The sequence below is a fragment of the Nerophis ophidion genome, linkage group LG05 (genome assembly GCF_033978795.1).
Source record: "Nerophis ophidion isolate RoL-2023_Sa linkage group LG05, RoL_Noph_v1.0, whole genome shotgun sequence".
NCBI lineage: Eukaryota > Metazoa > Chordata > Actinopteri > Syngnathiformes > Syngnathidae > Nerophis > Nerophis ophidion.
In genome coordinates, this window is record NC_084615.1 from 24,045,949 (window position 1) to 24,058,903 (window position 12,955).

The 12,955-nt window shown below is 38.4% G+C and overlaps 1 protein-coding gene across 3 annotated transcripts in view; it reads left to right on the plus strand.

Annotated features, from left to right (window-relative positions):
• bach2b (BTB and CNC homology 1, basic leucine zipper transcription factor 2b) overlaps window positions 1–12,955 on the plus strand; it is a 171,302-nt gene that overhangs the window by 93,830 nt on the left and 64,517 nt on the right. The window contains exon 1 of one of the 3 annotated variants that reach the window (XM_061900345.1): window positions 5,681–5,852. The exons of the other annotated variants lie outside the window; for them this stretch is intronic. The gene's annotated coding sequence lies outside the window, so the exon portion shown is untranslated. Of the gene's footprint in view, window positions 1–5,680; window positions 5,853–12,955 lie in introns of those variants that run through there. 3 annotated transcript variants of the gene reach the window in all.

Here is a 12,955-nt window from a genome sequence, read left to right on the forward strand (position 1 = left end):
CAACATTTCTCAATGAGCTATTGCAAGGAATTTAGGGATTTTACCATCTACGGTCCATAAAATCATCAAAAAGTTCAGAGAATCTGGAGAAATCGCTGCACGTAAGTGATGATATCACGGATTTTTGATCCCTCAGGCGGTACTGCATCAAAAACCGACATCAGTGTGTGAAGGATATCACCACATGGGCTCAGGGACACTTCATAAAACCACTGTCAGTAACTACAGTTGGTCGCTACATCTGTAAGTGCAAGTTAAAACTCTACTATGCAAAAGCAAACCCAGTTATCAACAATATCCTGAAACGCCCGAGCTCACCTAAGATGGACTGATGCAAAGTGGAAAAGTGTTCTGTGGTCTGAGGAGTCCACATTTCAAATTATTTTTGGAAACAGAGGACGTGGTGTCCTCCAGAACAAAGAGGAAAATAACCATCCGGATTGTTATAGGCACAAAGTTCAAAAGCCAGCATCTGTGATGGTATGGGGGTGCATTAGTGCCCAAGGCATGGGTAACTTACACATCTGTGAAGGCACCATTAATGCTGAATGGTCCATACAGGTTTTGGAGCAACATATGTTGTCATCCAAGCAACGTTATCATGGACGCTACTGCTTATTTCAGCAAGACAAGTGTTACAACAGCGTGGCTTCATAAAAAAAGAGTGCGGGTACTTGCCTGGCCCGCCTGCAGTCCACACCTGTCTCCCATTGAAAATGTGTGGCGCATTATGAAGCATAAAATAAGACAGCGGAGACCCTGGACTGTTGAACGACTGAAACTTGACATAAAACAAGAATGGGAAAGAATTCCACTTTCAAAGCTTTAACAATTAGTTTCCTCAGTTCCCAAATGTTTATTGAGTGTTGTTAAAAGAAAAGGTGATGTAACACAGTGGTGAACATGCCCTTTCCCAACTACTTTGGCACGTGTTGCAGCCATGAAATTCTAAGTTAATTATTATTTGCAAAAAAAAAAAGTTTTTGAGTTTCAACATCAAATATGTTGTCTTTGTAGTGCATTCAACAGAATATGGGTTGAAAAGGATTTGCAAATCATTGTATTCCATTTATATTTACGTTTAACACAATTTCCCAACTCATATGGAACTGGGGTTTGTATATACATACTATGCAAACATAAAAAAGCGTGTTGTGAAAAATGAGTTGGAATTTCGCCAAAAAAGGTCACAATTTCACAAGAAAAGTGAAGTGAATTATATAGCGCGTTTTCTCTACTGACTCAAAGCGCTTTACATTGTGAAACCCAATATCTTAAGTTATTTTTTTCAAACCAGTGTGGGTGGCACTGGGAGCAGGTGGGTGAAGTGTCTTGCCCAAGGACACAACGTCAGTGACTAGGATGGCGGAAGTGGGGATTGAACCTGGAACCCTCAAGTTGATGATACGGACACTCTACCAACCGAGTTATACTGCCCATAAAAAACACAGAATTTTGTCAGTATAAAAGTTGTCATTTTACTCGACATTTGTGTAATATTAGGATAAAAGTTGGACGTTTTATTCAGTAACAGTCGCAATTTTACAAGAAAAACTTAAAATGTTGGCAATTTTATGAAGAGAGTCGTTAATTTCACTCGACAAAAGTCACAAACTTCAAATAATGTTGGCAACATCAGAATCAGAAGAGTTTTTATTGCCATTGTTTGAGAACGGGTTCACAAACTAGGAAAAAGGTCACAATTTCACAAGAAAAATGTAGAATTTTGTCAGATTTATAATAAAAGTCGTCATTTTACTCGACGCAAGTCAAAAGTTTTCAAGTAAAAACGGAACATTTGTGTAATATTATGATAAAAAATGGACGTTTATTAAGTAACAGTCACAATTTTACAAGAAAAGCTTAAAATGTTGTCAATTTTAAGAAGAGAGTCGTTAATTTCACTCGACAAAAGTCACAGTTTTATAAGAAAACTTCAAAAATGTTGGCGATATCAGAATCAGAACAGTTTATTGCCATTGTTTGAGAATGGGTTCACAAACTAGGAAAAAGGTCAAAATTTCACAAGAAAAACGTAAAATGTTGTAAGTATTATGATAAAAGTCGTCATTTTATTCAATTCAAGTCAAAAGTTTTCAAGTAGAAACGTAACATTTGTGTAATATTATGATAAAATTTGGACGTTTTACTCAGTAGCAGTCGCAATTTTACAAGAAAAGCTTAAAATGTTGGAAATTTTGTGAAGAGAGTCGTTAATTTCACTCGACAAAAGTCACAATTTGAGAAGAAAACTTTAAATAATGTTGGCCACATCACAATCAGAAGAGTTTTTATAGCCATTGTTTGAGAATGGGTTCACAAACTAGGAAAAAGGTCACAATTTCACAAGAAAAATTTATAATTTTTTCGGGATATAATAAAAGTTGTCATTTTACTCAACATTTGTGCAATATTATGATAAAAGTTGGATGTTTACTCAGTAACAGTCGCAATTTTACAAGAAAAGCCTAAAATCTTGGCAATTTTATGAAGACAGTCGATAATTTCACTCGACAAAAGTCACAATTTTGATAGAAAACTTCAAATAATTTTGGCAATATCAGAATCAGAAGAGTTTTTATTGCCATTGTTTGAGAACGGCAGCCAACGGCGGAACTTGTGGCAATCGAACCTGGGTGTGATTTTTGAACATTTTCGGGACTTTTGCCAACTTTTCCACCCCACTTCCGGTGGGACTTTGCTGGGTGCGTTTTGGACATGTTGGGCATCCCTGGACTCGCGCGGAACTTGTGGCACTCGAACCTGGGTGTGATTTTTGAACATTTTCGGGACTTTTTCAGACTTTTCCAACTTTTCTCCCCCACTTCCCGTGTGACTTTGCTGGGTGCGTTTTGGACATGTAGGGCATCCCTGGACTCGCGCGGCCGTTTCACAAACTAGGAATTTTACTTGGCGAAATCGTGCAACATAAAACACATATAACACAATATGGAATAACATGAGCTGTAACTGAGCTATCAGATGTTGTTATTTTTTAAATATAATAGTTATAATAATAATAAAAAATGTACTTGTCAAAATGATGACAAAAGTCATAATTTTACTGAAAAAAAATGTCACTATTTCTACAAGAACAACAAGAAAAATGGCATTATTGTGCCAAAAGTCAGAATTGTATGTGGCAAGTGTCGCCATTTTGCATTAAAATGTAATTATTTTCCACAAAAAAAAAAAAAACATTTTAAGAGAAAATATTGTTCCCAATTTCATAAGAAAGAGGTCGACACATTGTGAAAAAAAGTTGTTGTTGAATTTGTTTTGTTTGTAATTGTTTTTTAATCTTCATTATTTACCCCAAGTTATTACAGTATGTCTATATATACATATGTATTTTTTTATTTTTTTATTAATTTGGGCCTGAGGGGGCGCATTTAAATTTCACACATTTGTTATTTGATATCTTGGCCAGAGGGGGAGCACTTTGAATTTTTACACACACTTGTTATTTCATATGTTAACCAAAGGGGGAGCACTTTGTATTTTTACACACACTTGTTATTTCATATGTTAACCAGAGGGGGAGCACTTTTAAAACCGACACACAGTCAATTTGAAAATTCCCTCCTTATTGGGACCACCCTTATTTTGACCCCACCCTCTATTTTTTTTTGTTTTTTTGTAATGTGCTGAAGGCCAAACGGGTCACGGACCACAAATGGCCTCTGTGCCGCACTTTGGGCAACCCAGCTGTAACTATAGTTTTAGTACTGTAGTGTATTCGTTCATCCTATGGTCACATATGGGACGCGGGCTACCTTACGTTAGCATCTGAAGTCGCAAAATCAGCTGTAGGATTTTTCGGGGATGAATAGGGAAGTCCTTCTTTAGCTGCCGTCTTGTTTTTTCATAACATTGCTGCCTTTGCACCTGTCAATGTTTACTTTTGGATACACATTAAATCAACCAAAAAAATCCTGACTTTGGAGCAATGTTCACGCACTCTATGAATTGGGAAATTGTGTTAGATGTAAATATAAACAGAATACAATGATTTGCAAATCCTTTTCAACCCATATTCAGTTGAATGCACTACAAAGACAACATATTCGATGTTGAAACTCAAAAACTTTTTTTTTTTGCAAATAATAATTAACTTAGAATTTCATGGCTGCAACACGTGCCAAAGTAGTTGGGAAAGGGCATGTTCACCGCTGTGTTACATCACCTTTTCTTTTAACAACACTCAATAAACGTTTGGGAACTGAGGAAACTAATTGTTGAAGTTTGGAAAGTGGAATTCTTTCCCAATCTTTTTTTATGTAGAGCTTCAGTCGTTCAACAGTCCGGGGTCTCTGCTGTCGTATTTTATGCTTCATAATGTGCTACACATTTTCGATGGGAGACAAGTCTGGACTGCAGGCGGGCCAGGAAAGTACCCGCACTCTTTTTTTACGAAGCCACGCTGTAGTAACACGTGATGAATGTGGCTTGGCATTGTCTAGCTGAAATAAGCAGGGGCGTCCATGAAAAAGAAATGGTGCTTAGATGGCAGTATATGTTGTTCAAAAACCTGTATGTACCTTCCAGCATTAATGGTGCCTTCACAGATGTGTAAGTTACCCATGCCTTGGGCACTAATGCACCCCAATACCATCACAGATGCTGGCTTTTGAAATTTGCGTCGATAACAGTCTGGATGGTTCGCTTCCCATTTGGTCCGGATGACGTCATGTCGAATATTTCCAAAAAAAATTGGAAATGTGGACTCGTCAGACCACAGAACATTTTTCCACTTTGCATCAGTCCATCTTAGATGAGCTCGGGCCCGGAGAAGCCGGCGGCGTTTCTGGATGTTGTTGATAAATGGCTTTCGCTTTGCATAGTAGAGCTTTAACTTGAACTTACAGATGTAGCGACGAACTGTCTTTAGTGACAGTGGTTTTTTGAAGTGTTCTTGAACCCATGTGGTGATATCCTTTAGAGATTGATGTCAGTTTTTGATACAGTGCCGTCTGAGGGATCGATGGTCATTCAATGTTGGTTTCCGGCCATGCTGCTTAGGTGGAGTGATTTCTCCAGATTATCTGAAACTTTTGATGATATTATGGAGCGTAGATGTTGAAATCCCTAAATTTCTCGCAATTGCATTTTGAGAAACGTTGTTCTTAAACTGTTGGACTATTTGCTCACGCAGTTGTGGACAAAGGAGTGTACCTCGCCCCATCCTTTCTTGTGAAAGACTGAGCATTTTTTAGGAAGCTGTTTTTGTACCCAATCATGGCACCCACCTGTTCCCAATTAGCCTGCACACCTGTGGGATGTTCCAAATAAGTGTTTGATGAGCATTCCTCAACTTTATCCGTATTTATTGCCACCTTTCCCAACTTCTTTGTCACGTGTTGTTGGCATCAAATTATAAAGTTAATGATTATTTGATGTTCTGTTTGAACATCAAATATGTTGTTTTTGTTGCATATTCAACTGAATATGGGTTGAAAATGATTTGCAAATCATTGTATTCCGTTTATATTTACATCTAACACAATTTCCCAACTCATATAGAAACGGGGTTTGTAGTTGCAATGGGTTTTTTTGTATTGGGACCATGATTTTGGTCCTAACTTGCTCACCGGTCCTCATATGGAAGGTGCTTTTCCTTGTTGATGTCTCAAGAGGGGTAGAAATACAAGAACGAACACACACACACACACACACACACTGACACCCCCACACACACACACTCATTTCTCACTTGCGCCGTCATACTCAGCCGCCCTCAGACACCGATAGGATTTGATGCTGTTGGTAACAAATAATGGCAGACATGAGAAAGTTGTCAAAGTAAAGAGTGGAATACAAGATGACCGTATCTCTACTGACGCCTTTCTGAGGTAACACAAATGTCTGCACAACTTTTCGAGGACTTTGATTGAGTGTAAAAATGTCACGGGGGGAGATGATGTGTCTTGAATGACAGTTATTTTGAAACGCTGATGTCATGAGCTTGCAGCAATAAGAATATTCCTGTTGACATGCCGATCCCTGTCAATGTTGTTGTTCTTCATATTAGCAAAAATAGGCAAATGTATTGTTTTCCACCAAAAAGCTAGAAGACAAAATGTTTGGCTTTGCGTTACATTTTGTCGACTTGGCAGTTTCTGCAAAGGTGTGTTGTCATGGTGCTAATTGAAGTAGTTTCCATCTGTTCTGTACCTTTTTCACAAACTGGTATAAAAAAATATTACTGTTGCTGGATGCAGTATTTATTTCTCAATATATTTATATAATGTTGCATATTGTTGAAGTATTTAAGGTTATCGTTTATTTTTCGATTCTATACAGTCTTGAAACCTTTAAGAATATTTTCCATGACATTTATTATAATGCATATCATTGAACTACAAACCCCGTTTCCATATGAGTTGGGAAATTGTGTTAGATGTAAATATAGACAGAATACAATGATTTGCAAATCCTTTTCAACCCATATTTAGTTGAATGCACTACAAAGACAAGATATTTGATGTTCAAACTAATAAACTTTGTTGGGTTTTTTTTGCAAATAATAATCAACTTAGAATTTCATGGCTACAACACATGCCAAAGTAGTTGGGAAAGGGCATGATCACCACTGCGTTACATTACCTTTTCTTTTAACAACACTCAATAAACCTTTGGGAACTTAGGAGACACATTTTTGAAGGTTTTCAGGTGGAATTCTTTCCCATTCTTGTTTTATGTACAGCTTAATTTGTTCAACAGTCCGGGGTCTCCGTTGTGGTATTTTAGGCTTCATAATGCGCCACACATTTTTAATGGGAGACAGGTCTGGACTACAGGCAGGCCAGTCTAGTATCCGCACTCTTTTACTATGAACCCACGCTGCTGTAACAACTGACTTGGTATTGTCTTGCTGAAATAAGCAGGGGCGTCCATGATAACGTTGCTTGGATGACAACATATGTTGCTCCAAAACCTGTATGGACCTTTCAGCATTAATGGTGCCTTCACAGATGTGTAAGTTACCCATGCCCTGGGCACTTATACATGCCCATACCATCACAGATGCTGGCTTTTCAACTTTACACCCAGAACACTTCTGATGGTTCTTTTCCCCTTTGGTCCGGAGGACACGACGTTCATCGTTTCCAAAAAACAGTTTGAAATGTGGACTCGTCAGACCACAGAACACCTTTCCACTTTGCATCAGTCCATCTTAGCTGAGCTCGGGCCCAGAGAAGCCGGCAGCGTTTCTGGGTGTCGTTGATAAATGGCTTTGGCTTTGCATAGGAGTTTTAACTTGCACTTACAGATGTAGCGACAAACTGTAGTTACGGATAGTGGTTTTTTGAAGTGTTCCTGAGCCCATATGGTGATATCCTTTACACACTGATGTCGCTTTTTGATGCAGTACCGCCTGAGGGAACGAAACTCCGTTATATCATCGCTTACGTGCAGTAATTTCTCCAGGTTATGGACCGTAGATGGTGAAATTCCTAAATTCCTTGCAATAGACCGTTGAAAAACGTTGTTCTTAAACTGTTTGACTATTTTCTCACGCAGTTGTGGACAAAGGGGTGTACCTCGCCCCATCTTTTCTTGTAAAAGACTGAGTATTTTTTGAGAAGCTGTTTTTAGACCCAATCATGGCACCCACCTGTTCCCAATTAGCCTGTACCCCTGTGGGATGTTCCAAATAAGTGTTTGATGAGAATTCCTCAACTTTATCAGTATTTATTGGCACCTTTCCCAACTTCTTTGTCACGTGTTGCTGGCATCAAATTCTATAGTTAATGATTATTTGCAAAAAAAAAAATGTTTATCAGTTTGAACATCGAATATGTTGTCTTTGTAGCATATTCAACTAGATATGGGTTGGAAATCATTGTATTCGGTTTATATTTACATCTAACACAATTTCCCAACTCATATGGAAACGGGGTTTGTATTTAATGATAATTATCATTACATGTATTGTATTACGTAATACTGATTAATTTAAAGTATCCCTGTTATATTTGTTGTATTACATATTGCAGTATGTTGAGGCTATTGTATTGTATTTATTTAAAGTTTATTTATTATATTACATAATATTGAAGTATGTTGAGTCCACTATGAATTGGATTATATTAAACAATATCGAGCTATTTAAAGTGTATTATTGTATTACATGATATTGAAATATTTAAAGTGTATACTTGTTATATTACATATTATTGAAGTATTTAAGTATATTTATTGTTACATGTATTGTATGACATGATATTGAAGTATTTACATTGTATTATTATAGTAAGTATTTTGAGGATATTTTCTATTACATTTATCATACTATGTGATATTGAAGTATTCCTGGATGCTGATCATGTGATTCATTATATTTCATAGTATCGAAATATTTTAATATTATTATTACATTACGTAATATAAAATAATTTAGAGTATATTTTAAATGACAATATCATGAACTATTTAAGGAAAATTGGTATGTTACATAATGTATTATGTTACATAATAAAGAATTAATTAAAGTTCATACTTATTGTATTGCATATTTTTGAAGTATTTAAGTTTATTTATCATGACATGTGTTACATGATATTGAAGTTTTTAAATTATATTATTATATTTCAAAATATGTATTTTGAGTATATTTTCATTACATTTATCATACTATATAATATTGAAGTATTAAAGGATATTTAGGATATTTTAAATGACAATATCATTAACTATTTAAGGATAATTATCCTTACATGTATGATGTTACATAATATTGAATAAATTAAAGTTCATACTTATTATATTGCATATTTTTGAAGTATTTACGTATATTTATCATGACATGTATCACATCATATTGAAGTTTTGAAATTGTAGTATTATATTTCCAAATATGTATTTTGAGGATATTTTTTATTACATTTATCATATTATATATTATTGAAGTATTAAAGAATATTGATCATGACATTCATTATATTACATAATATTGAAATATTTACATTAAATTTTACATTACATAATATTAAAGAATTTTGAGGATATTTTAAATGACATTTATCATATTACATAATATTGAAATATTAAATAATATTTCTCTATTATTTTACATAACATTGAAGTATTTAAAGTATATTAGTAGAAAATGGATGTATACTTATTTTAATACAAAATATTAAATTATTTTGGGGATGTGTTTTATTACGTTTATCATATTGCATAATATTGAAGTATTAAAGGCTATTAATAGCATCTATTATATGACATAATGATGAAGTATTTAAATTATATTATTATATTACATACCATTGAAGTAGTTTGAGGATATAGAATAGAATATATGGAATAGAACACCTTACCGTCATTAAACATGAGAGCAGGACAAAATTACAGGTGTCTACTCTGTTGGGTGCAGTTAAAATACGAGACAACCAATAAATAATATGTTAAAAATAAATACCAGTACAAACAGCAAAGCATATCCGAATGGCGCCCCGTGTTAAAACTGTTTTTAACGTTGTTTGTCCTGCTCTTGTGAGACTAAAATGTCTTTCCTGATGGCAACAGGTTGAGCAAGTGCTGACCAGGGTAAAAGCCTAGGCAGTGAGAGCGAACAATGTCCTCTGGGGGAGGGCAAGGGCGGCCGATAATCTTCTCCGCTGTCCTGGTCACCCTCTGCAGGTTCTTCCTGTCCGCAGCAGAACGGAACAGGCAGCAAACCACGCAGTTACACATTACATCAGCACCGGCATTATATAAAAATATACATGTAGTTCTCTTCAATTTGGTTCCTCTGCACAGTGCTTGCTTTGCCTTTTTGACCAGTGCTGAAGAGTTTACAGTCCATGTGTGACCCTCTGAGGTGCGAGTTGCCAGGAAATTAAAGGAGGCCACAGTCTCCACACATGTTCCATTTACGACAAGAAGAGCATGTCAATGTGTGGTGTTCTGCCACGGGTTGTTCTAGGTGTGCAACCCTGTCAGCGCTTGTATTTCCTCTCAATTTCTTCACCCCTCGTGATCAGCCACACCACTGTGGTGTCTTCGGCAAACTTGATGAATGGGGACAAAGTCATACGTATATAGGACGTACAGGAAGGGACTCTATACACAGCCCCAAGGGAAGCCAGTGCTGAGTGGCAGGGTGAAGGAGCATATTTGATTCATCTCAACAACCTGAGAAGCACTGTTGTGATGAAACGAGAGCTGAGCCAGAAGGCAAATCTCTCGGTCTACCGAGCTATCTACATTCCTACTCTCACCTACGGTCATGAAGTGTAAGTCATGACCGAAAGAATAAGATCGCGGATACAAGCGGCCGAAATATGAGTGTCCTCAGAAGGGTGGCTGGCATCTCCCTTAGAGATGGGGTGAGAAGTTCAGTCACCCGAGAGAGACTCGGAGCTGCTCCTTCGCTTGGAGAGGAACCAGCTTAGGTGGTCAGGGCATCTCTTTCGAATGCCTCACGAGCGTCTCCCTAGGGAGGTCCTCGTTGCACGTCCCACTGGGAGGAGACCCCGCGGTAGGCCAAGGACCAGATGGGGGGAGATACATCTCCTCTTTGGTCTGGGAACGCTTCGGGATCCCCCAGGAGGAAGTTGCTAATGTTGCTCTGGAGAGGGAAGTCTGGGGGTCTCTGCCTGAGCTGTTGTCCCCGCGACCCGATTACGGTTAAGCGGTTGAAGATGGATGGATGGAACCTGAGGCTCGTTGGTCAGAAAGTGTTTTATCCAGGAACAGATTAAGGGGGGGTAGAACCAGGAAGTTCAACTTCTTCACCAGGATGTCGGGGATGATGGTATTGAACTCCCGTGCTGTGGTCGACGAACAGCATCCTTACATACTATAGGTATTCAGGAATTATAGAAGTTCCACAGCTAAGTTGAGAGTAGGGGCAATGGCGTCCTCTGTGTCCTCTGGTAAACTGATGTGGATCCAAGTTCTGAGGGAGGCAGGCTTTGATGTTTTGGGGAGCAAGCCTTTCATAACACTTCATACCCACAGACGTCAGTGCCACTGGTCCGCAGTCATTTAAGTTTTTCCTGTTTTTCCCAGTCCTGTAGAGGACTGGGATGATCGTGGCAACCTAAAACAGGGCAAGACTAGGGCTTGGGCCAATTTTTCGTCAGTATTCCTGCCAGCTGGTCTGCGCAGTCCCGGAATACCTTGCCCAGTATGCCACGCGGCCCCGCCGCTTGACACGGGTTTTTAGCCTCCGGTGCCCGCCTCACCCGGTATTCTTGAAAAATGAGCTGTTGCGTACAAGAGGGTAGGTGGCGTTTCCGAAGTGTGGCTGGTCTGGATGACTCAAAACGGGACAAGAAGTGATCGAGTTCCTTCCGTGTGGTTAACGTCGGTTACTTTTGTAGCTCATCAAGTGTTGGATATTCGCTGAGACATTTATTATATTCCACAATATCAAGGTATTTAAGTATATTCATCATAAAACAATTGAAATGACATAATATTAAAGTTGATTCATTTATCATTACATTACATATTATTGAAGTATTTAAGGATGTTTATCATTACATTTAATATGTTGTAATATATAATATTGAAATATTTAAGAATATTTCTCATGACATATATATGTTATTATTCTGAAGATATGATTCTGTTCATAACTTTTATGGGACAGAATTTCTAGGCACAGTCAAGGCATTGAGGAGATCCAGTTTGGTGGCTGCAGGATTAGGTCTCTGCTTTTTGCAGATGATGTGGTCCTGATGGCTTCATCTGGCCAGGATCTTCAGCTCTCACTGGATCGGTTCGCAGCCGAGTGTGAAGCGACTGGGATGAGAATCAGCACCTCCAAGTCCGAGTCCATGGTTCTCGCCCGGAAAAGGGTGGAGTGCCATCTCTGTGTTGGGGAGGAAACCCTGCCCCAAGTGGAGGAGTTCAAGTACCTCGGAGTCTTGTTCGCGAGTGAGGGAAAAGTGGATCGTGAGAGCGATAGGCGGATCGGTGCGGCATCTTCAGTAATGCGGACGCTGTATCGATCCGTTGTGGTAAAGAAGGAGCTGAGCCAGAAGGTAAAGCTCTCAATTTACCGGTCGATCTACTTTCACATCTCACCTATGGTCATGACCTTTGGGTTATGATCGAAAGGACAAAATCACGGGTACAAGCGGCCGAAATGAGTTTCCTCCGCCGGGTGGCGGGAGCTCAAAGTTAAGCCACTGCTCCTCCACATCAAGAAGAGCCAGGATGAGGTGGTCCGGGCATCTGGTCATGATGCCACCCGAACGCCTTCCTAGGGAGTTGTTTAGGGTAGGAGGCCACGGGGAAGACCCAGGACATGCTGGGAAGACTATGTCTCCCGGCTGGCCTGGGAACGCCTCGGGATCCCCCGGGAAGAGCTGGACGAAGTGGCTGGGGAGAGGGAAGTCTGGGCTTCCCTGCTTAGGCTGCTGCCCCCGCGAACGAACTTCGGTTAAGCGGAAGAATATGGATGGATGGATGTTATTACATATTATTGAAACTTTGAAATATTGTTATCATATTTACTATAGTACATAATATTGAAGTATTTTTAGAAACAAGTGTATTGTAGAGTATTTTTTATGTATTTATCATCAAAACAAATACATTACATAGTATTGAAGTATTTAAGTACATTCATCATGAAACTTTTTTCAATACCAAAGTAAGATTTGTTTCCTCCTTACCCTACAGACAACCAACTCTACCGCCTGTTCCACACCTTGCCGGACTTAAACCGATCCCACAATCCATTGCTGTCCGAGCAGTACACAATAACCGCTTCATATCCTGCCATTTACGTCGTTATATGAGCAAATATTTGGGTTTATACCGTAATATGTATACCTTGATTCAAAAGTTGTTTTGTTCAATCTAAAAAATCATGTTTACACGTCTCTTTATACAGGAATATTGTGTTCGTAAATGTAGTAAATTATCATATATTTTCACATTTGGAAATAAGTACATGTAATTTGCATTTTCGCCTGACCACAGTTGGAGT